This window comes from Poecilia latipinna, unplaced genomic scaffold (assembly GCF_001443285.1).
Source record: "Poecilia latipinna isolate Pla-1442-1.1 unplaced genomic scaffold, P_latipinna-1.0 Scaffold1439, whole genome shotgun sequence".
In the NCBI taxonomy this organism is placed as follows: Eukaryota; Metazoa; Chordata; class Actinopteri; order Cyprinodontiformes; family Poeciliidae; genus Poecilia; species Poecilia latipinna.
The window spans coordinates 74,918-97,008 of record NW_015114055.1 but is presented as its reverse complement, the minus strand read 5'-3'; the positions used below and the strand labels follow the sequence as shown (position 1 = coordinate 97,008).

The 22,091-nt window shown below is 39.4% G+C and overlaps 1 protein-coding gene and 1 long non-coding RNA gene across 2 annotated transcripts in view; both read right to left on the bottom strand.

Annotated features, from left to right (window-relative positions):
* The window catches only part of LOC106962625 (partitioning defective 3 homolog), a gene marked incomplete at its 3' end in the record, with an annotated part of 108,801 nt that overhangs the window by 65,310 nt on the left and 21,400 nt on the right, over positions 1–22,091 (bottom strand). The window lies entirely within an intron of this gene.
* On the bottom strand, positions 6,285–20,136 carry LOC106962626 (uncharacterized). The gene is made up of 3 exons (XR_001428014.1): positions 19,927–20,136; positions 12,094–12,096; positions 6,285–6,294 (listed from the first exon to the last, which is right to left on the bottom strand). It is a non-coding gene; the product is annotated as an uncharacterized LOC106962626 (long non-coding RNA).

Below are 22,091 nucleotides of genomic sequence, written 5' to 3'. Positions count from 1 at the left end.
ATTTTTCAGTTTATGCTCTCCAAAATTCAATTTGCAATTCAAATTGATTTCTCTCTCCCTTGGATATTTTTACCTTTTTCATACAAAGGACAAATACTGGATGGACAAACCGAAGGACAGACTGACTGGACGGACAGATGGATGAACAACAGGACCGTGAATGAACTATGGAAATATTTATGAACTTTTCTCCCTCCTCCATTCAGATATGAAATAAAAAAACATTTCCAGTCAGATCAGGAACATCTTAAACTTTAAAACCTTCTGACACGAACGGCTCAACGTCTTCAAACGAGAACAAACGTAACAGGATGGGCTGGCGGTTGAAAGCGTAACTGGTACAAGAACGTAATTATCCTCTAAAAACATCATGGTGGCTGAAATCAGAGTTTATCAGGGGATATGTACTGAAACACGACATTCATCTTCTCCAGATGCCACTGATGTTCACTGAGGCCTCAATAATCATCAGAGCTTGACGGGAATCCACTCACAGCTACTGCAGATAGACTCCCACAGCCAATGTTTTCACATTTAGAAACACAAAAAAAACAGAAATAAAGATCTTTATCAATTTGTCAAAGCTAGCAGGAAAACTTCAGATATGCATTTAAGGCAGAAATTATCAATAAATGGTAGATTTAAAAAAAGGTGTTTAAAGGATTTACAATGATTGCACAATCAAGAATGTTTATCCAAGGGTTTTGATATGCAAAATGTACACCTTTGTGTAATCACTCATGAGAACAAACAAGGTCTCGCCCTGGTTAGCTTGTGTATTATGTTCATTTGTGTTCAGCTGCAGAGCGTGCAGCACGTGGGCATCAGTCAGCCTGGCAGGTACAGCTTCGCTAAACGCACGATAAACAGATGAGAAAGACGAGCAAAGAGGCAGAAAAAGCATGAATACGGCGCTGCTTTTAATCAGCGTGAGGGGATTCACATGAAGGCTGTTAAACAACAACATGTTGCTGATAAAATGGGACAATGGATCCTTTTAGTGAGACTTTCATTTCCTCTTAAAGTCAGAAACAGTCAGCAGATTGGTCAAAAAGACGGTTTTTAAAAGTCTGTAAATACATGCAGGGTCCAACAAGTCTAAATTTAACAGCATGAAATTTATGTGGTTTCTTTCTTTCTATATTGTGAATAAAATGCCAAATTTATTTTTTAAATATTTATTTTGAGGATCCACCTGTTCAGCCTTTGTCTGTCCCAGTTAAAAAAAGGATTTTTTTCTAAACATCCATTCTCTCTCATGTTACTGTACTAAGGAATCATGTTTCACTGCATTACATTCAGCTCAACACCGTTTGGCACCAGGCGTAAAACATGAATAAAACTTCTTCAATTTAAGTGCATTGCATTACATTATGTACCAGTTTTCGTAAGGAATAATGGATGCCCCCAAATGTGGATTGATTTTAAAGCTGTTGAGCATTCAGAAGAGACAAGTGTCACAAGATCATAAGACAAAGGAAGCCAAGAAAAAACAAACGATGCTTCAAACATGGTTTATGTCCCCATTTACCACATGTGGCTTCTTCTGGTGCAGAATTATGCATACAAATAGAATAAAATGAGACATGCCCTTTAAGCTTTGAAAACTTTCAGATACATGTCAGATTTAGTACAACGAATCGGATTTTCTGGAGGTGAAAAGATCAGAATCATGTTGTCCAAACTGCCTTGAAAACGTCGGATATGGGACGCATTTGTCTGCTGTGTGAATTTAGTCTAAAACCAAAAACATTCAAAGGAGTCACAGTTCAAACAAACAGGATGAGAAGACCTTTCATGCATCTGGAACACTGTAAAGTGAAATCTGCCATAAAGTTAAGTAGAAAGAGTTTACCTTAAACTAGAGCAGCCCAATCCCAGGTTTATGGAATCATTTCTCCAACACACCTGAGTTCGCTCATCAGCAGTTCATCCTGCAGAGGCTTGGTGTCGAGACATTCATGTGGTTCAGGTGTGTTGGAGACGGGGTTGTTAAATCTGACTGACAGTTTCCAGCCCAAATACAGGGCTTGAACTGAACACAGTGGAACATAGTGACACTTTATTAACCAATGACTATTAATCGATGATGTCATGTTCAACAGATTCTTACAATTGCGTTGTTCAAAAGTCAAACATTTTCAACTTTTGAAACTCTGAAATTTCTAAGTTTTTTCTAGAAATTTCTCAGATTAATGTAAAGTTCTGAGTTTTTTTTCTTGCAGATTTACTCCTTTTTTCTCCCTGCAGGAATATGTTATAGATAAAACGAGTACAAGAACACAGCATTTGAATTGGACTTTCCTATCAGCACTTCCTAAAAACTCACCACATGTTGTGAAAAGCAGCCCAAATTTTAACAACCCGCCCTTTTTTCAAACCTCTGAAAAAATCAGCTCAACTGAGGAGAAACTCGCCCAATCTGGCAACACTGGCTGGAGAAGGGATGCATCTAAAAGTTGCAGGATCTCCAGGAGTGGGCTTGAACATTCAGAGCTGCAAACATGTTCTATACCAAGAATCCTATTGTTGTTGTTTTGGTTTCAACCAATAAAAGACTGAATTCTCTTCCCACATTGTGCGAGTCTTATGTGAAGTTTATTCTGTTTTCAGGGCCACATCAAACCGTGTGTAAAAATGCATGTGTGTGTGTGTGTGTGTGTGTGTGTGTGTGTGTGAGTGTCATTCTGCGAGGCCAAGCTCGTCGTGCAAAAATAGCTCACAGCAAATTCCCCATGACCAACTGCAAACAGAGGACACATAGTAAACAAGTCAAAAAGCCTGACAGAGGCGGAAAAACGAGTCACACCCACAAAACAGAGTTTCTACTGACGTGGGTCAGCGTGGAAATAACACACGTCACATACCCACAATCTCACTCTCGCCTGTTCCATTTGGTAGCTAATAGAGATTTACACACAGCCCTCGTCTGAGGGGGACATTAAACGACGAGGGACAGATCTGGAGCTGGATCACAGCAGCCGTCGCCTATTGTAGCGCTCATCTGTCCGACAGCAGACCTGGAAGGAGGCCAAAGGCAGGCGCTGGGACAGTCGGCGGGAAGCCCGGTTTCTGATTTAAGGCAGACAAGCCGGCCTGCAGAGCTCACTGTGCAAAAAGAAAAGACCACGCAGCGCGCCGAGGTCCGATTGAAATGTACCGTCTGCTGTACAGTAATGAGAATTCAGGATACAATAGTGAGGTCATTTTAGCTTAAGAGTGCAGACTGAAAACAAGTCATTGCAATAACACAAAATATAGTTTTGTGTTGTAGTGAAAATGTAACAGCAACAGAAGCAGGAAACATCAAAGTGGAGCAAAATATGACTCAAAATAAGACGAATATTAAATGTATTAATCATGAGGAAAGAACAATATGTGGAAATATTGATGCAGCATTTCAAGACATCAGCCAAGAAGCTAAAGCTTTGGAACAACTGGGATTTCTATAAGTGGAAAATTACCCTAATTATGAGTTACAAAGTGACCTGAAGATAACTTCAAGGTTGTTGAATGGCCATCACTAAGCTCTGATTGAATTATTTTACGAGTGTTTTCACACCTGATTGAGTCGGTTTGATTTGTTTGTTGTGTCAAACAAACCAAAACCCTTTGAGCAACCTGTTCCCCTCCCCGCCTGTGGGGGCGCTGCAGCAAGGACCGCTGAAAGAAATTACATGTAAGCCTCTGAAAAAGACGCTGAGCGCAACTTCCTTCTTCACAAAATGTAAACCAAGATGGAGCAGAATCAGATTTTAGCGGTTGTAGAAATGTCTACCAGAAGCCATTTCTCCCGCTAGCGCTAGGCTAATGTATTTGTTTTGGTTGTATTTACCCACAATGCACTGCACTACAGTCAACTTTCTGCTTTTGGAGCGATCTCTGGTCTGCTTAATGTTCACATACACCTTTCAAACCTACAGTAGGATTGCAACTAATGATTATTTTAGTAATGGATTATTCTATGGATTAATCAATTAGTTGGATTTTTATTTAACCACTTAAGAGCTTTTTTTTTTTTACATAAATTAAGTCAAATTTTATTTGTATAGGACATTTCAGCAACAAGGCATTTCAAAGTGCTTTACATCATAAACACAGTCATGCAACAGAATCAACAATAAAAATCACAATATTAGGCAAATGAGCAAATACTTTTTATGCATAAAAAACATTTTACTGCATAAAATGAAAAAACAATTTAATGAGTGTGTCATTTGTAGCAAAGGACGCACCTGCAGCTTATCAAATAATGTCTTAATCTGTTGATTATTTGTGAAGATTAAGTGATTAGTACTTGGATACTAAAAGGGGTATGACGGGATTTCTTTTATTTTACAGAGTCTGAACCAGGTGAAGCTAAAACTGCCATGTCAGAAGTTCTGGGTCGAACATATTAACTAATAAAGACGATTTTTTTATCTGAAATGTTAAATTTATGGATTTTTTTGGTCATTACCGCTCTGACGTTCTTCCAGCAAATGGCCTGATTTATGGCATGATTAATACGTTACTAAAATAGTTGATTATTTCAAAAATCGATTAATCACAAGCATTTGATTAATCGTTTTAGCTCTAGACTAACCATAATATTTAATAATTTTGGATATGACAACATTACACTTTGTCTAGGATTTAAATCATTCATAGAAGCCGTCTTTGCATCAGGCCTTTCAAACCAAAACACCTCACAACACCCAACAGCAGAACAGACCTTAAGAAGAACTCCTGATTTGAAGCACAACACCGTTTCCCAGCACCGTAAACACAGCACAAACGTGGCAACAACACTTGTGACCCATTCTGGCCACTTTCAGGGGTCTGTTAACACCTGCTACGCTGCTGTGAGTAAACGTAAAGAGTGAAATGTCTCTGGAGGACCAGATCCCGGACGTGGAGTCGTGTGAAAGTGACAACGAGGTTCAGCAGAACCAGAACCCTGAAGACCAGGAGGAAGATCCCAACAGCCTCTTCAACAATCTCACCTCATTCCAGGGCATTTACACAAACAACCAAATAATCGACAACGAGGTAAGGCAGAAAATAGGGGTGCACCGATTGCAGTTTTATGGCCGATCGCAGATTACTGATCTTCAAGAAGCCTGATAAAGGCAGAAACTGATATTTTTTGTCTGAAAAGTAGCTAAATTGTTCTTGATGTCATGTGTGCGAAGTCCCACCCCCAGCTCCCTGCTGTAGGGCAAATCGCTGATCACTGACGATGACTAGCTTTGGTTTTAGCTGTCAAGTTGTCAAGATGGTAAATCTTAAATGTACCGTGTGATGTATAAAAGAAAAAGGGGCGCAGTGTTTTGTTATTGTCAACACTACGACAAATGGATAATAAGGTCAGAAAAAGTTTTATTAGAATAAAAACGAGAGGGTGGGAGAAGTAGGCCAGTTATGCTAGCTTGACTTTGAAAACCTTAGCACTTAGATGTGCTGTGGAATTTGGTGCGTTTCGGTTCAGTTATAAAAAAAAAAAAAAAGGGGGGGACGACCCTCACACCGACTCTGATATCGTATCGTGTTTAAATTATTTAATACCTCTGCTGTTCTCAGACGATCACTTACTAAAAATCGCAGGAAACATGATCGCCTGAAAACATGATACTGTAACGGACTGAATGTTCTGTTCTGTGTGTGGGAAATGTTAGCGAACACTGATACACTAGTGGAGCTGATGTCAGTCTGTTGCTATGGCAACTCGTCTGTGCGTATCGTAGCCGACGCAAAGCAAACAAATAGAAAATAAGTACTCAAAAGTGTTTTTGAGTTGTTCTTAAACGGTTTTTCTGTGTTATTTTTCAGTTTGCTGTGGCGCACTGCACTAAATTAATTATACCAACATCTCCAGGTTTCATTTTGTTACGTGAATCGCTCGACCGCAGCAGCGCAGCCAGCAAAGGAATCGTCATTTCACCTGCCAGTGTTGTGCGCCTGGACGAAATGTTCAGATGCAACATGTCTACACCAAGAAAGTCTCTGAGTTGGAAACAGTGGGAGGGGTTAATGTTACCTGTGAATATGCAGACAAGACCTGTTGGGTGGGTGTATCGGTCAAACCTCTCTCACGGCAGAGGACAGCACTTGATCATTAAGACTTTTGTCGAGGCAGGTAAGAGCAGATCCACATGGAAGTACTGGCTGGTCACTGAACTCCCAAAATTCAGAAAACATAGGCTGATTTATCGGTGCACCCCTACCAAAAACAGATTATTCTTTACTGTAGCTTCACCTGGTGGCTTAGTTTTTAATGCAACATTAACAGAAAGTAATAAAGTCGTACCGAATCTTTGTCCACAGCACGCAAATGAAGCTGCAGAACGACAAGTCACTTACAGCCTGGTTTCAGAGGTGCTTGAACTGTTTCTAGAGACCACTTCACCAGACGAAGACCTGAGCTCAGGCAGCGAGGACGACGACATTTTACAGGAGCTTTCAGGCCTGATTGATGATCTGTTTGACGAAATGTTCTCATCGTCATCTTCCAGTGAAAACACTGAGCTGGAGGACAGAGACGCGGAGGCGAGGGCAAGGGCTTTGAGAATGGCGGAGGAGGATGAGGTGGCAGAGAGGGCATCAGTGGCACCGGTGGCAGCAAACGAGGGTGAACAGAACAATTCAGAGGAAGTACAAAACCAACAACAGGGAGAAGAAAAGAAGTGAAGCTATGAGAAGCAATCCAGTCCAAACAGATGAGGGGAAAGTGCTGATATTCTCTTAAGAAGATCATACAGAGTGTGTTTTGCCCTTGCAGGTCTTTAGAGAGGATCTAAATTTTTAACATTAAAAGCTTCTCCAATTTTACCAAAAATACTTTCTTCATCTTGTTTGTGGAGCTTCTGAAACTTTTCCCACTGTTGTTGGAAACTGTCCTTTTGACCTAACTATCCATATCTGACAATCTCATCTGGTCATTGTGGTTTTACATCCACTGCACCAAATGTTACGATTTCTGGGGTTTCAACTCAACAAGTTGCACTTCTAGTAAATGCACCGTTCTGACTATCCTATTTTAATATTTAGATTTAGTTCAGTTTTAATACAAAAGAACAGCCATTAAAGTCACGTCTCTCCTCTTGAATATGTCATTATACAGCAGATAATTCAACTTTCTACCAGCAGATAGAGATCTAATGTTTAAATCTGCAGCTAATTATTTTATTTACAGAATTTTCTCTTACTTGCTCTGCCCACCAGGAAAAGGGTCTCTTATTTATAGGTCTGTTGCAATAAATCAATTAGTTGCATGATAAACTAAAACAAGCTCCATTTGTATGATTTGTAATTTTTCTCTTTTCTCTCTACATACCAAAATCTTAATGATAAAAGTCTTTGGTCTCAACTAGACCTTTTTATCAAGGACAATTTTCTTCACAATTTAGTTTGTCGTTCTGTTTATTTATTTTGGATATTAAAAATGTCTTCCAGTTCCAGTGTTAAATATTCATTAGAATTTAAAGTTTACTGATCTTTGAGAATGTGTTCTTACATTACTTTGTTGTTATATTACTTGAAAATTGTCTGATCAACAAGATCATCATTTATTGCAACAACTTCTGGGACAATTTATATTCCAGAAATTGTGACAGACCTAATCAGAATATCTTGTGGTGTCGTTCACCATGATAAAGACAAAAATGACATCATCGTAAGGAGTTTGAATATTGATACAGACCAAAACACCCATGACAGTGTGTGAAATATTATTTAAATGTCACAAGTTTTGAAAAGCTGTTCAGTTAATCTGATCTGTAAGTGTTGCTCTAACGTTTAACATCCCACAATTCAGAATGATAACTGCAGACTAATGGAAACCTAGATTACATCAGTTCTTATCCAAAAAGGGACACAAACATGAAACTGCGGAAGTTGATCCATGAATAAAGGAGGACATGATGGCAGTCAGTGAGTCGGTGCCTGACCTCGCTCGTTGGGGTCAACATAGGGTCTTAATCGACTCCCACTTCATTTAATCTTATTGCCTGCGATACCATCTGCTGCTATTCAGCAAAAGGCCAAAACACATTTATTATTTGTGGGCAAATATGGGTGTAAGTTTGTTGATGAATGCACCTGATTGAGCAAATTTTTTACATTATTTAAACATGCAGCTGAATTTTCAGTCTATTCAAGCAAAGTTTTGGCTCAGTTTGCACCAAAGCGAAACCTTTTCCCTGATCTGTTATAAGAGCTACCTTAAAGCAGGGAGACGGCGTTCTGTCAGTACGACCCAGAAACATGAGCACTGTGTGGAAACCTGCAGACGGCAGCCGTTCCTGGCAGATCGCTTTGTTTTGTTATAATCTCCATCGTTTGCCATGATGGGTTAAAAAGTCTCAGGTTGTAGCTGTACAACCTGAGGCAAGAGGTTGTACCTGTACAACATATGGATGTTTTATGGATATTTTATCATCCATAAAATATTGACTTATTTCCTCTTTCCCAGCATCTTCACAGGGGAGTTTTGACTCGCTACATGCACACTGTGAAGCATCAGTGGAGCTTTAGTGCAGATCTGATCTACTTTTAACTCAAGCAGTTGAGCGTGACACTGTTTCAACGCGTTCCCCAGTGAAATGCATCCCCTGAAAAATGCATTTTGCTGCAGCTTTCTTCCCTCCACATTTAGAAAGACGGAGCTGGAAAGTGACTCTGGGGACACAGAAGATCTGAGGGAATAATTAAGTAATTGTAGATTAAGGGTTTTAGAGCAGGGAGGGATTTGGTTTAAACCCAACCAGAAGGAGAAACTGGGATGAACACAATTAAAGACAACGAGATGTAAAACAACATGACACTCATCTCATGGTGATTAAAAAAACACGACCCGATTCCATCGGGGACAATGGATGCCGCATCCTCACCGCAGGCAGCACTAATAAGCTGTGGATTAGGAGCACACAGCAGGCTTATTGGCACCAGAGCGTGCTGATGGTGTGTGTCCACACACAACCTGTGGAAGAGCTTACATCACCCTGACTATCTGCAACAGGCATCTGCAATTAAACCGGAGGATTTGGATGCCTGCAGCGGTTTCTGGGGCAACGCAGCAATGTATTTATTTTATAATTTAAACCTGTCTTATGTTCATGTTTTACAAGCAGAGAGCAAAAGCATTTGCTTTTTCCATCTGTAAATTCAGAGGACATCAAACCCAAACAAACTGATGCAAGACAGAAAGATTGATCTGAAAACGGCTTGAACTGTTCTACGTTGATGACTTTCATCAGGCAAAACTATTTGGAGTCACTGCTTTCACCTGAAAGTGGAGTTAGTATCTCACACTAACAGAGCCTGGGGGAGGCTTCTTCCACACACCACTGACAAAATAGGGTCAATTGTGATGATGACTCGATTGAAATAATTGTCAGCTGATCTCGTAATGCAGCAGTCATTAGTTGGAGTATACAGACTCTAAAAGAACAACAGTCAGAGCTGCAACCAAACCAAAACTGTACAGAAAATATGTACATTTCACATTTAAGATGAAAACACTTATGTCTTTAAAAATTATCTACCCAGAATTTCTCAATTGACAGTTTCAGCTTCAAATTCTGTATAATAAAAAAAAACAAAATAAAAAACGTATGGCTCATAAAAAATAATCACGAGATCAGCTCTTATCTGATCTTGCGATGTGAACGGCTTAGTCAAAGCAAGACTGAGAGAAAACCAAAGATCCTTTCATAGAGCCATAATGACACCAGTGAAAAGAATTTGAAATTGCAAAATGTGATTAAAGTGTTACAAGACGTGTGCAGCAAATGTCAGGCGTTCATATTGTAATAAAATAGCAGATTGGATTTGTGCATGCAGACAAGCCTGTGCTTTGTTTGCTGTGTAACAACTGAGGCGCCAGAAACAAAGTCACTTCAAAGCAGGGAATACGTTTCACGTCTGAAAAGTTAGCAGGATGTTTGCGATAGTGGCTGTAAATCCGATTTGTGTAGAAAGAGAATCTGCATGGGGAGAAATCTGCAGAAAACCTGACAATCTGCAAACAGCCTCCAAATGCTTTAGCATGAAGTTAATTTTTAAAAATAATGTGTGAATTTGCATCCTAACTACATCTCTCCTGCCCATCTTCCAAACTTTCCTCCCCAGAGCGGGATTCAAGGACTCTGAAACTCAACCTGCTTTACAGTCAGTCAGGAGTGAAAGGAGAAGGAAGGACGTTTCAAACAAAGCTGAAAAACACAAACAACTTGTCAAAACTCTAAGGAAACATTTACTTTTTTTAATTCACCTCCTGATATTTCTAATCCATTTTTATAAACTCAACATCAGATGAAGTAATATCTTCATGTCAGACTAAAACAGTCGATCCCGGTCAGACAAGCCCGCTCTGTGGTTGTGCATTTCCACTCATTTCCTCCAACTTGTTCCCACTGTGAGTGTTGGATCAGGGTCAATGTCCTCAGGTCGCAGCGCTATCACTCACTCTTTTGTCCTCGTATTGAACCAGTCTACCTTCCCCGACGCTGAACCCCATTTCGCCGAGAAACCGAGGCGAAGGCAGGAAAGACCCAGACACAGAAACTGGAGAGAAACCGCTGGCAAAGAACAAACAGCCTAATGGCAACGAGGAACAATGTCGCCATTCACAGAAACTCTTATCTGATCCAAGCAGGCCAGAGCTTGACAGGTTAACATATTACACTCTAGAAATAGTCAAAATTATGCCGTTTATAAGTCGACATTAAACTGAGGCAGGTAGGACATTTTATTTAGGACATTAAACTTTTAAAACTTTTAACAAGAGGGTTTTTGTTTCAGCGTGGGGGATTCACATCCACATGATGGGTTAGTGAATGTAAACACATGAAGCTAAAATGGAAACCTGTGCAGAATGCAGAAGAGCCTGCAGCCTGATTAACTTTATGAATAATGAAGAGTCACACAGAAGCATCGCGAGTTCAGCTTTCCGTCTGTGGAGCAGCCGGAGAGAACAGAACGAGACGGAGGACGAAGCCGGTCTGCAGGGAGGCTGAGCAAGAACACGGCCTTCACAGGAGAGCGAAAAAAGGAACTTTTAATCGCTGAACTGTTATGCAACTTTTTTTTTTTTTTTTTTTACATCGCTATTGCATGGTTTGGTTTTGCTTTAGAAGGCAAAACTGTTTTCTAATTCCAGTTTTATTGCAGCACAGGGGCTCACAGTTCGGCCTGTCACGATAAGTTTAGATGGATGGTAAACAGAAGTTATCAATACAATCATTCCCAAAGAACTTTTAATCTGAAACACTGAACTGGCGCTGGAGGACATTTTAAATATCCAAAATAAATGAAGCAAATAACAAATACAATGAATTATGAATCTCTCAAACAAAACTGTCCTTCAACAAAAGAACCAGCTGAGACCAAAACTCTAGACTTTTTTCATCCAGTTCCAAGTAGAAAGAGAGAAAAACAGATCATACAAATGGAATGAGCTTGTTTTAATTTATCATCTGATTAACTGATTTATTGCTACTCAGTTCATGCAAATCTCCCAGTTATGTTCCGTCATAATTAGTTCATGCTTCATCTTGCAACATCAGATCACAAAACGATGCATCTTTTTCAAAATCTTCCTTCCAGACTGCAGATTTCAGCTTCAGATGCTGGTTTTATTTCTCTGCTACATAAACATCCATTAGCTACAGACGAACCTTCCCAAAAGTGTGCAGTCGACATTAAACCACGAGATGAAAAAGGTTTGCAGGTGCTACTTTACTGCTCAACTGTAATGCAATGCATGTGCAGCTTTCAAGAAAAAAAGAAAACATTGCAACTGGCAAACGTGATTCAAACTGTAAAAGGAAGAATGTGAGGATCTTTACTTTCCTTTAAACTCAATTCAACTCTTTGAAGAATCTTGGATAATATGAGTTACAAGATTTTATTTCCCTTTAGGATTAATAAAGTGATTTTGAACTGAATTGAGTTGAACAGACTGACTCATAATGGAGTTCAGCAGCACAGAAACAACATCAATAAAAAAAGATATCAAGGCCTGAATCCAATGAGAATTAAACACTTTCTATCAATTCTTGGGTAAGAGACTCAAAATAAAAACCAATCAGGATCAACACTGACCCTCATGACTTCCTCCTGTGTGAAGGTCACCAAACTGACCTTCACGCAGGTTTCTGTTTAACCAACACGTCCTAAAAATCAATGGGAATGTTTCCACATACAACACCAGATAAACAACGAGACTCACTGATGTTTCTCATTAACCTCCTCTGCTGTCATCCACCTTTGGCTTTAGTTTTTACTCGACGACGAGCCGCTCTGCAACTCTGCTTTGTTCCAAAATATAAATAAATTAATCAAATTCACAGCAGCTAGATTTCATGTTTACTCACAGCAAACCAGAAACTGAAAGCAACATAAATACGTTGTAGAATGTCATCTTTATAAAGCGACTCGACAGGGAAGGAATTAACTCATGAGGAACGAAAATAAAAATAAAAATTATTTCTGTGATTCTCTCCATTGAGCTGAAGCAAACTGGGATAATTCAAAGCCCAAACTACAGAAGTTAATATCTAACTTTCTTTTGAAAAAGCATAAAATCTATTTAGAAAAAAATAAATATAAACCAGTCAAAACTTTAAAGTCTTTGTGATTCAGCAGAAGAAACCTGAAACAACTTTAGTGGAGAATATATGAATAAATAAATTAAGTGACTTGATATTTATAAACATATTTTTACCAATCAAGTCAAAATCCATCCTCCTTTTCCAGATTGCTTCCTCTTAAAGTGCATTAAATCAATTTTGAGAAGATAAAAACAAACATAAGTGCTTCTTTTAAGCTTCACCTATTTTTACTTGCACTCTTTTAGTTGCATCTTAAAAATGTAAATAAAAACTTACAGAAAGGCTAATTTATATCATAATCACTGGGTTGTAGGTTCAATGGTAACCCAGCAACAAATAATCAGCTTAATCCACATCTTTCATCACCAGCTGAACCTGACAATACAGGTACTTTAAAAATACTCTAAAATATTAGAGATTATTGTCAACTCAACTACTTTTTATATTTAATAAGAATTTCACTCACTGAAATTGTCAGTCTCTTAGAAACGGGGAGGAAAATGTAAGACTCTTAGCACAGCTTCATCTAACATTACACTCAGACGAGTCTACAAAATCTCTCCTGATTCTCAAACCTCATGGAAAACAGGAGTCAAACCCGAGGGGAAAATAAAAACACCAAATGTTTACAATTCCAAATAAGCCTCACTTTTAACTACGGCAAAATAAACTGAGCAGAAGGTGAAGGCTGAGAGTTTCATAGACTAAATGATGAGGTAAAATGTGTTTTTTTATTCATACACCCAAAGATGCTGCTGCAAACCACAGGAGGAGTAAAAAAAAATAAGAGGGAGATCCCATCGTTCTTGTTTTCCATAAAAACCAAACAAACCTGTAATTATTAAATATAGAGCCGCAACAGGAGACAGGAATGTGGAGATGAAATCAGAGCGACTCGGAGGCATCAGAGCCAGGCACCTTCAGTTCAACGAGACGCCGAATCCTCTCAGCGTGACGTCACTGCTTACAGCTTCGCTCAAAACTGGTTCCAACAAGAATTCAGTGAAACCAATCAGCCGCATTTCATAGCATTTAGCCACCGATTCCTCGAAGCAGAAACAAACCACAACTGAAACACAAATCCAGGTCCGAATCAGTCAAAAAGATTGAATTGAAACGATTAATCGTGATTAATCGTTTGTTGACATAATCAACATATTCAGTTATAGATTAATCGTTAACTGCAGTATACAGACCGAAAAAAACTCTTTTTGGTGAAAAATATAACGTATTCAGAGCAGTAGTTAAGCCAAAACTGTACAAAAAAATATACATAGTTCACATTTAAAATGAAAACATTTTTTCTGTATGTATGTTTTAGCCAAAACTGCTCAACTAGAACAGTTTTGGCTTCACTCAGTGCAGGAATTACTAAAGGAATGTGACAGTATTGCATTTTATTCAATAAAATGTTTCATTTTTAAAAGGAACTTAAGAGTTGTTTACTGGCGTCTGATAGTGTTTAAAATATTGCATCAAAAATGTTTAAGCTGTCGAATAAAAAATCTGTAGAATGTGCCCTTTTTTATCTGATTGTCAGACTAATTGATAGATTAATTGATCACTAGAATAATTGCTAGTTGCAGCCATATCTGGTTCTAACATTGACTGATTTTCATATTTTTATAGTTGGATGTTTTCTGCTGCGTCAAACAAGTTCAGATCTAAGATCACTTATGAAACCTTTGGGATTCCAGCAGGGTCGGATCTGGGTCCATTATTTGTTTTTACATCCTCCCTTTAGCTGCCATCATGTCATCTTTTAATGACACTTCTTGCATCACTTTTATGCAGATGATATTCAACTGTATGCGACTTTTTAGCCTCTTCAGGTGGATAGGCTGTCACAGATCAGTGACTGGCTTCTCAGCAGCCAACACCAAAAACACTTGGACCCTGTAGTTCCTTCTTTTTGTCCAGGATTCATTGGTGTAATGTTTGATTATTTGATGGTTTCTGACTCATGTAAAATCCATCTCGATCTAAGGAACATTTCTGAAACCGTCTGTTGTTCAGGTGAACAGAGGTATTATAGTTCTCCACTTCTTCTCCCATGATGGAAATGGTGTTCAACCTTCCCCCGGTTCTCTTCAAATCTGCAGTTATCTCCTGTGTTTTGCTCACTTTCGGGGTAAGATTATTGACACAAAGCAGCTGCATGTACTCTGATCCACCCGACGACTGCAGAGTCATCTGAGGATTCAGCTCGGCGAATATCCATCAGTTGGTAGATTTTCTCCTGCACAAGTTCCTCCTGACTTCTTCATGATGCTGCTTGTTCACCAGAGTTGTCAAACAATCCTCTGACGTCTTCACCGAACAACTGGATTTATCCCGAGGGTAAATTATGTTGGATTTTTAGAAATTGTTCTCTTTCCACTTCACAATCACAGGCTTATTTGAGTTGGTTTGGTACATAAAACCACAATAAAAAACATTTAGGTTTGAGGTTGCAGATCAAAGGCTATGTACACATTGTTTTTCCACCAGAGAAACCTCATCATTTACAGTCGAGCCTCATATATCAGGAATAATTGTGCACCCATGTGAGAACCGTTGCTTTCCTTTCTTCTGCGCAGTAGTTTGGTTGGATGCATGCAGTGGAGTCAAACTTTTAGGAGAAACCAGGGAGGGGACACATGCTGCAACACAATAACCTGGTTTCTAACTTCAGTGACAGTGCGGCTCGGATTTCAAGGAGCAGCTCTGGTTATAGACACTGTGGTGGGGCAACAAGAAACCACACAGCCTGAACTGAGAGAGAAATTATCCTGATACCAAAGCGGCAAGCTGAAGCTAGCTCAATCTGCAGGCATAGGTCGTGTTTTAATAGTTGTGAATCTGGTAGTTAATTAGCACCTCATCTGAGTCTTGAGGGTGTTTACTGTCATAGTTGTTACTGATTTATTTATCGTTTTGAAATTCTTCCAGAAGTCTAATTTTATCTGTAACTGTGCATTTCATGTTTGGAATCAGAAGCCAACGTCTCCAAGATCTAAAACACGTCATCGCCAAGACCTGAACTGCTCGATTATTAAGATGCAAAGGTGTCGAAGTGGCGGCACAAGAATGCCGGACGTGCAGGACTGATGAAACGGAAACAAATGCAGCAACACGTGCAGGCAGCTGACTCAGATCAAAAGGATGGACAAAGTAAAGCTGTCAGGCAGGGAGGGATCACAGGGTGCTTCATGTCACAAGCCTCTACAAATTAAAAGCCTTCATTGTGAAATTCAGAACCAAAAATGTGGCGAAGTCAACCCCATCTCCACCTGCTGGATGAAAGAAGCCAAACATGATCAGACTGAGTCGGTCCCTACGTCGCCGTGATTGACTGCTATTAGACGATCTCGTCGTTCCAGTCGGATGGTTTCTGGAAGAATGTGGCAGCAGGAAATCCCGTCTGCCAGAGGTGGAAGTTTTACCGTAACGAGGTTCTTCCACCTACTTCCCACAAAATCAAAGAACCAATTAAAGCCTCAAAGACATTTCCTGTAAACCTAAAGCTCATCAAACTGGTACAACTTGCTAAACTTGTACATATTATCAGCTATGAAAACAAAAAACTTGAGTTGCATCTGTAGTTTGTCTACTTTGGTCAGAGAGTTTGTGAACTTGTAACTTTTTTGAGAAGAAATATTTCAGTAAATCCTGGAGATCACTTTTCATTCACTTTGGTGTTTTATCTTTACATTTCACAGACATTTTAAATGTTTTATGGATCCATGAGTCCACTATCATTATGTAATGCAATTAATGCAAAGTTTAAAAGTACTTAAATTTACTAATATAAACAGTTTCTTACAACAAAAACATTTCTAAAAATAGTAATGAAAATATATAGTGTGTTTATAAATAAACAAAATCAAACTAAATAATTTATATACTTTATGTCAAAGCAATCGAATGTGAAGTATTTTTAAGTCAAGCTGGTCAGGACATTTAATAACTTTGAAAATAACACTTAACACCATTTTGTCCAAGTTTAAACATCCGAAGACGAATTTTTTAAAGCGATTACATATTAAAAACAAGAAGAAACTACACATCTCTTTCACAAATGCTTTCTTGTAAGGGAAATAATGTCTCTGTAAAGTTCTGCAGAAAGAAGCCTGTAAGGCAGGAAGTAACTGAGGCTGATGGAAAAGGTTTGATTTTTCATTGCTTCTCGTTTGCCAAGGAGGCGGCCGGAGCTCGTAGAGAGGGTGGGATAAAAATGATCCAAATGTAATCAATCATGTCGTCACTGATGGCAAAGCTGCAGGCAAAACCGCAGGAAACACCGACTGCTGTCGAGCTTTGTTGTATCGACGTTTTCAGAAACTCTGCGGTTCAAACCCATGTCCCCAAACGCACATTCAAGCCTCCAAGTCCTTGATAATGAAGTCACCTCTAACTTGGCACAGAAAGAGGCCGATCCAGCAAGAGTTTTCTTTGGTGCCTTTTAAACATTTGTTTTTTAAAAAGCACCCCAGTTTGTCCCTCTGAACGACAAACAGAAACCACCGCCATGGAGACGAGCTGACATCACCACCACACGCGCCATGAAGCTCTCGTTTCAGCCAATCAGGGACTGAAGTGGGCAAAGTGAGCGGAAAAAAAAAAAACAATGTTTGAGATCCTGAGGGCTGTTTGTGGGTAGATGGAGGAGAGGACCGAGTCTGAAGCTACAGAGATGCAAAAAGGTTAAAAAGCTGATAGTAGAAATAATTTGAGCTTTTCAAGATGAAATACCTTATGCAGAGATTTTGGAGCGATATCCAAATAATCGGATTCAACCAAATTTGATCTGTTGCTGTTATTATAAGACTAAAACTAAATAGCAACATTTATCAGCCAACAGGCAAAGTTAACAACTACCTACTTTATGTTTTTTAGTCAACTAGAGATGATGTCAAACAAAAGGTGGGAAACACAGCAGTTAATGTGAGGTTTGGTTTTGGTGCAATCCAGTGGAGGCTAAAAGAAACGAACAACATTTTGTTTTGTGGCAATAAAAATAAGGATTTATTAAGGATAACCTCTGTGAGATTTCACATCATTTACCGTCTTATATCAGTTAAATACCGTTTGTTACACAGGGAGTTTGGATTCAGTTGTTTACCAAGACGCTACCTCGGGTTGCCGCTAAATGCATCTTGGATTAATCCTTTGGCAGACGAGACCCCTCTGTGTCACTTGGCAAATACAAATTTAAACAAACGAAGGTCATATGTGGAGTTCCTCAAGGCTTTTTTCTCAGGCCAGATTTAATCTTTACTGCTCAGCAGAGAAGCCAGAAGCTGAGATATGCAGAAACAATTGGCTCCTTTTGAATCATCACATTATTGTAGTTTTCCCATAGAGACTGAAGATTACTTCATCAGTCCATTTGTTTGAAATTAGCGTTTTAACATTTCAAAATGATCAAAATGTAATTTTCTTGCAAATTTATTCTTTTATTGCAAATACTCTTGCCTTACTTGTTTTCAAAATGTTTTGTAAATCACATTGGATTAAACTTTACCAGCCAGGACAGTACAAAAAGAAAGAGAGCATTGAATATGACAGACTGGATAAATCCCACCAACAATAGTTCAAAGTTTTGAGGTAAAATGGCCTAAGCCTTCAGGATCTGTTGTCCATCACATTTCATGATACAATAAGAGACGTAATTCCTTCTTAAAACACGGTTCAATCCTTCAGGTTCAGACACGTTTTATGTCAAATCTGCACACACCTTTGGCCATTATTCTTCTCATCCCTGTGCTAATAAAAGGCTTCTGAGAGGTGGTTCGAATTAAGACCAGCGACTTGGCCCCGGCGAACAATCCAGCAAACAATCGGTCCCAACTGTCATCTGGCGAAAAACAACCCAAGTACGAGCCGCGCCTGATCCAGTTACGAAGTCCGACGTCATCGATGGGATTTGGAGACGTATGAGGGGTGAAAGTAGCAGGAACAGTTGGTAAAAAGGCAAACATGAGACACAGCGCATGGGATTATTTCTGCCGAGTCAGAAACTCTGCAGCCTGGTGGCATCATGTGACCATTTGCTGTTTCAGACGTGAATCTTAAACCAAAAAAGTTCAAATACATCATGTATTGCAGGAAGATTTGTTCAACTCCAGCACTTTACACAAGTCGTAACAGGTCACTTATTGACTGAAATGAATAAATTTCCCATTCCTTATGATTCATTATGTCACCGTGAATTCATCAAAGGCAAGAGCCCCAGTTTTACTGGAACAGGTTAAGAAGCATAAATGATAAAAACAACGACCTCAGCAAAGATAGAAGGGGGAAAAAGAGATGGAACCAGAATGAAAAACCAACACAGTCTTATTACTGTACCCTGTTTATAAAGGTTTATAAAGATAGGCTATATCTGCCATCTGCCTTTCCTACAGCTGTTGTGGCGACCTGATACGGTTGCATGCTACATCACCCTGAGGGCGCACAGTGGTTCAAGGCAAACAAGTTCAACATATGTTTAGAAAGCCACAATTTACTACATGCAGCTGAACAACCGGATTATAACTCAGTTAAACTGAATCAGTTTCAGGCTCATCTGCTCTGTAGGAAACATTTAATGTGGTCAAATCTTAGTTATCAAAGCTAAATTAATCTGTGTAGCATTCAGGTCTACATGGGCCTGAACTGCAAACCCATTTAATCACAGACTTAAAGTTTTATCCTGGTGTTTTGTGGTACCATTGTAATAATGTTAAAGATGAGGATAAGAACCATTTATTATGTAGGTAACTGTATGGCTGCGACTGCATGGCGCACCAACCACAAACTCAGAGAATGCTCTTGAAAACCATTTGTAATGTACTTCTCTTGGACAAGAGGCAAATAAAAAAGTCCAACTTGTTTCACTGAAAAACACAGTAACTGCATTTACTTATTTACATTTTATATAATTTAAATACATATTTATTGAAACTCCTATTGAACAAACAGTGGAGAAAAAGTAAAAAATAATCCCAACAAAACTGACAATTATTTAGATTTTATTGTGAAGACAATAAATCAAAATTGTCACGATAAGTAATTGATCACCATTAATGATAAACGATACAATAAATGGCCATTTCTACATCCCATCATGCATAATCAAATGTCTCAGGGTTTTGATGTTTATCTGGAAGCTGAATCAGCGATCTGCTGTCGCACCGAACACTAGAATTAGAAGCACCACTTCAGCCAAAGTTTTGAAATCAGGGAACATTTCTCCATGTAAAGAGATCTCAAGACGTTGAACTGTAATTTGGAGTACCTCCAAATTCTTTATAAGTTGAGAACAAATTCTCATTTTCAACAACAACCTGATCAGGATACAAAAAAAAACAAGTCTCTACGATAAAGTAAGTGAATAGGAAAGGGTCTTTTGAAAGTTGCTAGGTGGCGCCCTTGAGCCGTTTCTTGTGCGATTTTTCTGGGGACCTTAAAATACGTAAATTTTCACCGGGCTCTATGCCCCCGCCAAGTTTGGTGAGTTTTTGAATATGATAAAGCCCCCAAAAAGCCAATTTATTTTACGGAAGAATAAGAATAATAATTTACAGCACAATAATAGGCCTTCGCAGCGCTTAGCTGCTCGGGCCCAAATATCGTACAGCAGGAAAAATAATGGTTGAAACATGTTGGATTCAGTTTAAAATCAGTTTGCCTCCTAAACTAAGCCTCAAAGTGTCCAGATACACCAAGTCCCAGCAGTATGACCTCAAGCTTTTATTATTTAGATAACTGAGGAAAGTATGCCCTCACTGTGGGATGTGGACATACCTGTTGACATCTTTGGGAACTTAACAGACTTTTAAGTAGAAAATACTCGTTCTTGTTCCTGACAGGAACAAAAACATCTCTGATGCATGACAGACGCAGCTGGGAGGCAGACGTTTGTTAAAGTGAGGATGGAGAAACGTCTGGAAGTGGAAACAGGACTACTTATGACGCTGCTTGTCCTGCAGCCTATTCATTCTTGTGACAACTCTGATCCGTTTCTCCTTTCTCAATCATTTTTAAATGGAAACCATGAGGAGGCCCTCGTAAGGCAGCAGATATGCAAGCTACTATAAAAAAAGATGACAAACTTAGGCCTTCAAAGCTGTAAACATAAAAGAGAGGAAGGTTTCCTCCAGGACATGGTGGGGGAGGAAAGGAAACTGGGATGAAGAGATGAATGTGGGCAGAAGAGAGGAAGAAGCTCTGGGAGGTGGAGACAGCTAATCAGTCGCTTCCCTCTTGTTCTGGAAAGGAGCTAGAGGGTGTTCGTTACAGAAAAATATGATAATTTCCCTAGTATTAGAAGGAACCCTGGTATGAATCCGACTTATTAAAGTCTCATGTGACTCACCTGTGAAGATTTAATTGAGAATTCCCATCTGGTTGCAAATATTAAAGGCAAATTCTGGACACTGTTATGAGATGTTGAACATGTTCTAACCAAGTCCAGACGTCTAGTTTAGATTTGCACTCTGACAGCAGCAGTGCGGATGCTTACGGTGCGATCTGCACTCGTTTACCCTCTGCAAGTGTAACTCCGGTGACGTAAGAGGATAAACTGCAGGGCCGGGACACTGTCTGCTCCAGTGAAACACATGGATTTACATGGAAAGCAGGAAACTTTTCTGCACCCAAAGCACAATCACAATGTCACTCATCTTCTTCCTCCAGTGGAAAACACAAAACGCGCCTCAGTCAGTGAGTTGCTGAGGCCGTTTCCCACATGCAAGGCATGCAAGTGACTTCACGTGTTAGTTTTAAATTTAGCTGCATTCATTTGCTTTACAAATACGCTCCTATAATAGCTGCATATTGTAGGAGCATGCTGCCTGTATATTGGGCTGAAATGGCAAAAATAGTGCATGTTTGGAATGAGATACAATCTTGATTTATGAAGCATTTTCTCCCAAAAATACAGTGGATCAAATCAAAACATGCAGAATGAGAATAACTCTTCGACTGCTCATAGGGAGCCAGCTGTACCAGGGCCACAAACGGTCCTAATCTCTGGCAGGAGTCAAAGTGGTTTTCTTTTTAATCCGTCTAGTCTGGATTTTGAAGATACGGGTATTTATGGAGTCTCTTTCTCCATGCCAGCTTTCCCAAAGCCTCGCTGGTCGCTGAGCTTTGACTGCGTGTCAAATGGTGGAAAACAAGCCGAAAACACAAACAAGGCAGAGTCCGCAGCAGATGATTCTGATAAAAATAAAACTGATTGTGCTTTAGCTCAGAGGTGATCAAAGATCTGGGAAATTATCCGCACGAGGGTCTGGATGTTAAAACTGAAGTACCGGCAGGATCCTAGTGAGCGCCTCCAGGGTTTTCTGGTTGTTTCACAGCAGGAAAAGCTTCTGCGGTTGGTTTGTGAATGGAAACAAGCAGAGCGTGTTGACTTGGAAGCTATGGCCACTTTAAATGTAAATCAAGAGTTGGAAGCTGGGGGCATTTCTGCTTGGACAGCAGCTATAGTGATATTTACCCAAACTGTGCACCAAACGTAACGGCAAC